The following is a 9,289-nucleotide window of genomic DNA, read 5'->3' as shown; positions in this document are numbered from 1 at the left end:
TTAAACTCAAGCTTATATTCGTCTAAATATGAGATATACATAGACATAGGAATATGCACATTACTATAAGTTTGTTGATACTTTATACAAGGGTTAGTAGCATCACTACCACAAATGAACAAATTGAGAAAACAAAATGTATATACAAGCAATAGCCAATACTAGCGGATTGAACTGTTGTAGATCAATATCCACAAGTTCCTTCTTCCTCAAGACTCTCAATTCTTTAAACTGAAGCTTGAAATTAACAAAGTCACTAACACAAATATTTAGAAATGCAACATCGTTGTGCTCCCAAAAATGCTGCACCACCTGCAAATACACATTATGACAACTAATTCGTCAGTAACATTTATTACAAAGTTTCCAATTTTTCTCATGTTTCTTTCTTTGATGATGTGATTAATTCCAGTTTTTTAATAAATATCATATATGAGGATAAAAATGATTTGGTGAAACTACACCTAACTAAAATTTTGTAAGAGTAAGGGCTTCATGACTAAATTTGAACTTTCATATGCTTTCTTGACATATGCTTTCTCAAAAATAAAACAAGGAACACTAACCTTTTGCTGCATTATATATGAGGATAATATGGATAATGCAGCAAACCTTACAAGGTATATTCAAAAGCTTAGAGAGATTTAAAATTATCCTATTTTTATTCAAAAGCTTAGAGATATTTAAAATTATCCTATTTTTAAGAACAGAGGAGGAGTTATTGGAATTGGCCTTGAAGTACGTTTTCCTAAGTTTTCTCCTAATTTGCCATACATGAAAGCTTCCATTGATACACTTGTTGCCACTTATTCACCAGTTTGGATAACAGAAAATGTTGTTGCATCCTAAAATAATCAAGTAAAGTTTACTACTCTAAACATCAAAGCAGCCCAAGTTATCAAGATTTCTATTTTGTTTTTTTTTTTATTATTGTTTCATATCTTGCTCAAGTTACTTGGCTGGTAAAATACGATAGCTTATTTGATTTAATACTATTATAGAATTTACCATTATTCTTATCTTTTAAAATAATAAAAAATAAAAACTGAGACATACATTGTTCTTGAAATATTTAGAAATGCAACATATAAGGTGATTCATTTTTAGAACAAATATATTACTTGAAATAATACAAAATCAATCTCATTCTTATGGTTTGATTATTTAAAAGAGAATACCCAAAATTATCAGAGGTCATTCTTCAAGTTGCTTTAAAATTTAATTTTATTTACCTGAGAGGACACTGGGGAGACCATGCTTCTCAGTTCCTCTTACAGGTGACTGAAGAAGACCTGTCAATCCCTATAAACAATGAAGTTAAGGACAACTTGCATTTAGAAAGAAGAATTACGCTAACACAAACAGATCAAGAAGAACCAATAGTGGCACAAAAGAAAAATTCAACTAAACTGCATAAGTAAATTTCAATGTAGATGCTAATCGTGTTAATTGCCATGCTAATAATGTTAATGGCACCCATCAAGTCAAGTGGGAGCAGAAGTAATCAAGCAGGGCTCGTTAGAAGTAGGAAGGCGAGCTGTAAAAATTTTAGTGTCCTATTCCTTGGAAGGAAAACGATAGCTTTTGTTAACATATCCATCCGCTGAAGGTTTTTCTTTGGACAACATGCAACACAGTATTCTTATTGGATGCTATAACATGAAATGTAAATTGAATTATCATTGCGGCAAAGCAAGAAATACCTTGCGTGCAGCTTTACTGAATTGGGAAACCGCATCATTGATGGCATACACTATGTTGCTTAAAAGACTAGAGGTGCCCTGGGCCATGCCCGTAACAAGTCCGGTGGGACTCTGAAGGTTATACCAATAGTGCTAAATCCATTAGTTAATTGAGTATCTAAGATAATTGAAAACAAGTAAGGAAGCAGAATTTAAACTTTTACCTACATAATGCTCTTTGCAGGCACTGATAAGAAATCTCTGATACCAAGACCAAAGCAGAAGTGTGCCACCAGATGCTCCATCCATAATCCTACAGAATTCTACACTGTTACACAAAATGCATGGAACGAAAAAATTCAATGAAAGATTCTACACAGGGTTATTGAAAATGGATGAAATTTTCTATAAGGAAACCAGAAAACAAAAATTCGAAAATACACTCCAGAATTTCCCATGCCAAGCTAGATTCCATATTAACAAAAGCAAAATAAACAACAAATTAGTAAATCCAGAGCATAAATTTACCAAAATAAATGTCAAATCAAATAGGAATCCTACCAACCATAGTGACTAGCAGAAAAGATGAAATTTCAATAAGTAAATCGAAATAAACAGAGCAATTAATATTATTAGCAATATTCAGGAAGATTAATTAAATAATACACAGTACTTTCTTTACTTACTTAAAATTTGTAACTGAATCTGAAGTTAGAACTCTACCTTTGCCTAATACTAAGCAAGCAAATGATTTTTCTTTCTTTCTTTTAAATTTTGTTTTATTTAATCACATTGTAATATAAATCTAATGTGTCAAACTAGTTGAGCTGAAGTAATGTGATGAATTGATTATGCTAATTAGGTTTAACAAACGCAAATTTAGAATTTTATCATGAAAATAGTAGATAAAAAAATTGTAAAAATAAATATAATAATCAGAGAAAGATAGAGAGGAACTTACAAGAAGCTGTGATGGCGACATGCTCTAGTGACGGACTCACAGCAACGGCGACCGGAAAGGACGTTGCAACAATGAGTCTATAGAAGAAGAAGAAAAACTTACATGCAGATTCACAAATCACAATGTGATAGAGAGAGAGAGAGAAAAAGAGAGAGAGAGAGAGAGAGAGAGAGAGAGAGAGAGAGAGGGGGGGCACTCGAGAGAGAAAAAGAGAGAGAGAGAGAGAGAGAGAGAGAGAGAGAGAGGGGGGGGGAACTTACATGAAGAGGATGGCGCGGCGGCGGGCTCGGCGCAGGAGAATATTTTCTACTTCAACATTCATTACTAGGATTTATATCAATTTGGACAGTAAAATATTTGCTAAACTACTACTTGAGTATGTTAAATTAAACTATTTTCATGCATCTTTAATTCATTAAGTTTTTATTTAGATACATACTCAAGAGGACATTTTTGTCATTCTAGAACTGAGAGAGAAGAATGGTAATCTTATAATGTTCAAAGATTTTATTAATAGAAGAATTACAATATGTTGGCCTTAGAGATCAAAGGGACCAAAAGTTTGTCTCAAGAGCATGGTGTTGACCTGACGACACTCATACATAAAGAAATGCATCAATTATTAGCTAAAGAAGAGAAGATAATGCCCATTGGGCTAAGTAAGGACAATAGAGGTCCAAGAGTTCTTTTCAAGTTCATTGGAAGATATTAACCTAACGTTAAATTCGATTTTTTTTTATTTAAAACTAAATCTGATTTGTTGTTAGAGTTTGTCAAAAGACTTGATTTAGTTTTGATTTGTTTAGTAGTATCTTTAGATGTTTAAAATATAAATCAAATCAAATCTAATCTAATAAGATTAAATCTGATTTAAATTGGTTACTATATCTTCAAGTGTTTATAGTTTAAAATTTAAATCAAATTTGATCTAATTTATGAAGATCAAATCTAATTTAAATTAATTAGCAAATCTTAGGAGTTCAATATTTAAATTAAATCTGATTTAAATTAGTTATGATTAATTTTAGAATCATATCTTTAGTTTAATTTCATATTTTATTATTTTATTCTAGAAAAATCTGACCCTTTTTTAGATAATTAATTAGGGAGTCTATTTAAGCAAATTTGTAAAGAATTTTCTAGGGATTTTGATGAATAAAATTTTATGGGTGCTTTTATGCATATTTTTCTATGCATATTCAAGTGAGGTGAGTGATTTGTTTTGTTTGTTGCATGAAAAAATTGAAATAATTAGTCTAAGATAACTCTTAATATTAGTTCTTTCAATTTCATCTCTTTGATATAGGTTCTTTGAAGATCTAGTAGAAAAAATCTTTTCAGTGACCTAAGTTGCACAAAACAAGTTTATTAGAGATCTAGTAGGAAAACCATTATCCTTTATCCTTTATCTATGAATCTTTTTGGTTTCATGTATTTTATTCTTCGTTCTTTCTTTTTCTTATATTTTTTATTTAGTATCAGTTATAGGTCGTAGGTAAATTTTATTTATCTATAAAGTCTAGGCTCCTAGTCTAGTTTATTTGTTTTATCTTTTACTTCTACAATTTTTTTAGAGTCATATTAAGCAAAATAAAATAAAAAATTCAAAAAAAGGAGCATGAAAAAAGAAAATTTTCGTAAAAAAAAAAAGAAAACAAAAAAATAAAGAGGTTGTGTTCTTGAAAAATGCAATAAAAAAAAGAAGAGGAGAATGTCATACAATTAACAAGGCTGTTGATTTTAATTTTTAAGTATTCAAATATTTTAGATTTGTTACATATTACTTTATGGTATCAATTAGGATTGAGATTATTCTAGTGTCTTAGTGCAGAATTTCTAATCCACAACTTACCGGCAAGTGCACTGAGTCGTACCAAGTAATAACTCACAATAAGTGAGTGTCGATCCCACGAGGATTAACGGACTAAGAAAGTAATGGTTGATTAGCTATTCTAGTTAGACAAATTAAAATGAGAGTTTTGATTTTCAATAGGCATAAACGAAAATAAAACAAGAAAGCAAGTAATGAACGGTTGAGAAAATGGTATGAGAATGGAGTTAAGGCTTTGGAGGTGTTTAAATGTTCGGATTAATATTCCAAGTTAAGTACTTTGATCATGCAATGATTATGTTTATAGCAAACCCCAAGTGATTAAATTCCTATTTCTAGGTAATCCAATCTCCTCTAATCCAATTGACCGTCAATTTCTTGATCACTCAATTGTATTACAGGGTTAAGTTCAATTTCTTACTTATAAGCCACACAATCCTAAGAATCCCAAAGCAAAGTGCAATTATATGTCACGTACCACATTAAGTCCAGATAATTAGAAATTATGAGGAGTTGGTTTCAAGATGCAATTATAATGATATAACTTTTTCAATACTCAAATAGAATTCAAGTAGAATTAGAGTTATTTCCTAATAATCACTAATCCCTAGGATGAAGAACAAAGAAATCCTTAAACAATAATTAAAGCATTAATCAAGAATAGAAAGACATGTAATTATTAATCCATTCAAGTAAACAGAACTCCTAACCTTAACAATGGAGGTCATTAAGTGAGTGTCGATCCACGATGATTAACAGACTAAGCAAGTAATGGTTGATTAGCTATTCTAGTTAGACAAATTAAAATGAGAGTTTTGATTTTCAATAGGCATAAACGAAAATAAAACAAGAAAGCAAGCAATGAACAGTTGAGAAAATGGTATGAGAATGGAGTTAAGGCTTTGGAGGTGTTTAAATGTTCGGATTAATATTCCAAGTTAAGTACTTTGATCATGCAATGATTATGTTTATAGCAAACCCCAAGTGATTATTCCTATTTCTAGGTAATTCAATCTCCTCTAATCCAATTGATCGTCAGTTTCTTGATTACTCAATTGTATTAGAGGGTTAAGTTCAATTTCTTATTTATGAGCCACACAATCCTAAGAATCCCAAAGCAGAATGCAATTATATGTCACTGATGAGTCCATATTTGATGGTATATTTTGACTCAACTGGGATGGATTCTAGCACATGAACTCACATTTAAGCACCAAAATAGCATACTTTTGTGTTTTGTGCCGAATTTGATCCTAAATGTGAAAACATGCAATTTTGTACTAGAAATGAATAATTTAATTCCACTTTTATTCCATTCGATGCCATGACATGTTTGCTGAGTGTTTTCAGGCCTTGGAGGCAAGAATGGATAGCCAAAAGTAGAAGAAAGCATGTACAAGGGAGAAAACATGAAGAAAACAAGGAAAAGCACAAACAACGAAGTGTGCGTGCACACAGCCCTGCGTGCGTGCGCACAAGCGAGAATTTTCATGTGTGCGTACGCATAAGTACCTGTGCGTACGCACAGGTCAACATTCAGCCAAGTGTGCGGACGCACGCATCTGTGCGTCTGCACAGGTCCCAACACATGATTTCATTAATGATACACGTGCTTCTCGAATTCTGTTGGAAGGCTTGGATGCTGAATTTGAAGTGCTATATGAGGGGAGAATCAACACATATCAAGGGGGGCTTACATGAGGGCTTGAGATCTCACTTAGATAGTTTAATTTTCATAGTATTAGGAGTAGGAGTAGAGTATCATTTCTCTCAATCTCCATTGTAGCATTTTGTAGCAAGCTTTTCTTTTGGATTTTGCTTCTTTAATAGTAAGTACTCTCAATTTCCTCTTTAATTACATTGTCTTTACTTTCATTTCCTTTTGGTTCAAGTTACTTGTTCATATTTGCAATTTTGTGTTTCTTGAAATTTTGATTAATGAATTTTATGTTTGATGCTTCCTTTATGTTTGATTGCTTGTTTATGTTTGGTCTTGTTGATAGTTGGTTATAGTTTTCCAATTTCCTTTGCAATTTTCCATGTTTTACTTTTATCCACACAAGGTGTTTGTGAAAATGCCAACCTTAGAATTTGAGTAGATTTTCACACCTTGGCTTGTGGTTTGAGTTCCTAGGATACTAGAGTCATAATGTCCGACATTTAGTGGTAATTCTTGGGTAGTTAGTTGACTCTTGTTTCCATTGACGCTAGCCTTTTATCAACTAGTTTGGTAAGTTGGTTAGGACTTATGGATTAAGGTCAATCATGCTTGCTTGAATTACTCCTCGATGGTTGGGATTAACTAGGTGAGATTGACTCCTCATAATTATCATAGTTGTGGTTATAGCGATGATAGGATTTCTTGGATTCTCATTCCCAAGTCAAGGCTCTTTCTTGCATTTTCACTAGTTTTTATCTTATCTTCTCTTTAATTGCATTAATTACAATTTTGCTCATTACTTAGTTCTTTTATTTCTTGAGTTCTTTTAATCTTTAGTTCTTTGATTGCACAAAACCCCCTTTTTTGTCCTCTTAACAACCGAAAGAGAAACACTCCCGATTGCATCCTAGGGAGAACGACCCGAGGTTGAAGTACTCTTGATCTCGGTTATTTTGATTTGAATTTAAACATTTTATTTGCGGAATCAATTTTCGGTCTAGACTATACTTGCAACGAACATATTCTATTTTGAGAAATTCTAGATCGACAATAGTTCTCCTCGTCAAATTTGGCGCCGTTGCCGGGGATTGCAAGTGGTGTTTTACCTTTTGGTTGTTGTAGATATGTTAATAGTGTAAATAGCACTTTTTGGTTGTTTGTTTGCTTTTCCTAGTAAGTTTTTGTTTATATTTTCTTTATGACTTTTTCACACCATTACCACTATGCAACCCAATGGAACCCAAACACTTACCTTTCTAGTCACCAATTCTATACACTATCACCTCACTACATACAAAACTCTTACCCTCATGAGTTTGATTGTCAACCTTTATCACCTCAATCTTCATCTTTATATACGGATCAAGCCACACAAGAAGTACTTTTCATGCTCATTCAAGAACAACAAGAGTTCCGGAAGAAGTAAGAGCAAGTCATGTCTACCTTAGCAAAAGCTTTGGATCATTTAGCTTCATTGCGTTCATGCCACAAGCAAGAAATTCTAGTGGATGAATGCGTGGGACCAAGTGAAAAGTGTGGAGTGAAAGAGGCATTGCAAAATCAAGGAGAAGACGTCAAGTCACAACATGAAGCGCAAAAGGAGATAAATGAAGAGTGGGTAGGAATCGATCAAGAGGATTCCATCATTCAAGATTTTTTGTCCAACTTGGGTAATTCCTAATATGACCTTCATGAACCTCCATTATTAGATTTGGAAGGAGATGTTGATGTGGACTTCACACAACCTCCAATTTTTTACTTGAGTGAGGATGAAGAAGATTCAAAAGAGGTTGAGGGAGATTCTATTTGCCAAGAAGTGAAGATAGTTGTGCAAGAACGAATTGAGCGGGTGAAGACTTCTCTAACAAGATTTCTAGGCCCACATCAATATGCCGTTTTAGAAATGGATGGTCAACTTCGAACCTTTGTTGGAGTAGTGGATGGTGAAGAGAAGAATGTTAATTGGCAAGGAAACAGAAAGTTCATCAAGGGAACCAACTTAACATTTGGAGCTCAATTATGGTGCAAGAGTCAATGTAGTAGATTCTGGGGAGTGCACAAGCATATCAATGGTGATAGAGGAACTCAAGTATGGGATTCGGGCACTAATTTCAAGGATCAACACTTAAGTATCCTAGTTGCTAGCTTGAAGTCTCTTAGGAGTTTAACGCAATTCATTTGGGACCCTGGAGGTCGAATCAATAGCAAACTTGGTTGGAGATTCAATGAGGAGTGGAAGCATAAGCCGCCCTAACAAGGATCTCCTCACCAAGTCCAACTTAGGACTATAAACCAAAGTGCTAGGTAGGAGACACCCCACCATGGTAATATCCTTCTAAATTTCTCTTTTTTAGCTTTTATTTCATGAATAAATTGGTTATTTTGCTTGGTTAGTTGGTTTTATTTTGATGTTTGTTAAGTAATTTTAGTGAAATAATGCGTTTTTGGGAGTTTCATGATGTTTTGGGGCTTGAAAACCTATTTTGGATGTCAAATTTGATGCCTTGGAGGCATAATTTTCGTTGTAGGAACAGAGACCTGTGCGTCCGCACAGCCTTCTGCGCGTGCACAGCTCCCCTATTTTTCTGTCCCTGTGCGTCCGCACAGCAATATGCGCCCGCACACCCTTAAACACTCCCTCTGTTCGCAGCACGCGCACGGCTTGTGCGTGTGTACACCACCTTCTTTTTCCCTTCTGTGCGACCGCACACGCCCTCTTTCTTCAAAAAAAAAAAAAAAACTAGCCATTTGTGCGTGCGCATAGCGCTGAGTGCACGCACAGCCTTAAACAACCCCCCTGGTCATAGTGCACGCACAGGCTGTGCGTGTGAACTCAACCCCTTTCCTCCTTCTGTGCGAACGCACACCTTCTTGTGCGCCCGCACAGGACAGGTTACACCTTCTGCTCGCAGCGTCCGCACGACCTTGCGCGCACGCATACCCCTTTCTTTTTCCTATGTGCGTCCGCACACAACCTTGTGCGTCCGTACAGATCCCCTTTCAAATGTTAATTTGAAAAGGGGGAGTGTCGCGCTTCAGTTTCCAAAACCCCCCTTCTCTGTTTTCTTCTTCTTTTCTCTGAAACCTCTAACCCCCTTTTCCTTTCACATCGCCTCCTCCGTCCACCTTACTGAACCGCCGGCGACCATACCCCT

The sequence above is a fragment of the Arachis ipaensis genome, chromosome B01 (genome assembly GCF_000816755.2).
Source record: "Arachis ipaensis cultivar K30076 chromosome B01, Araip1.1, whole genome shotgun sequence".
Classification (NCBI taxonomy): Eukaryota; Viridiplantae; Streptophyta; class Magnoliopsida; order Fabales; family Fabaceae; genus Arachis; species Arachis ipaensis.
This window is presented reverse-complemented; position numbering follows the sequence as displayed.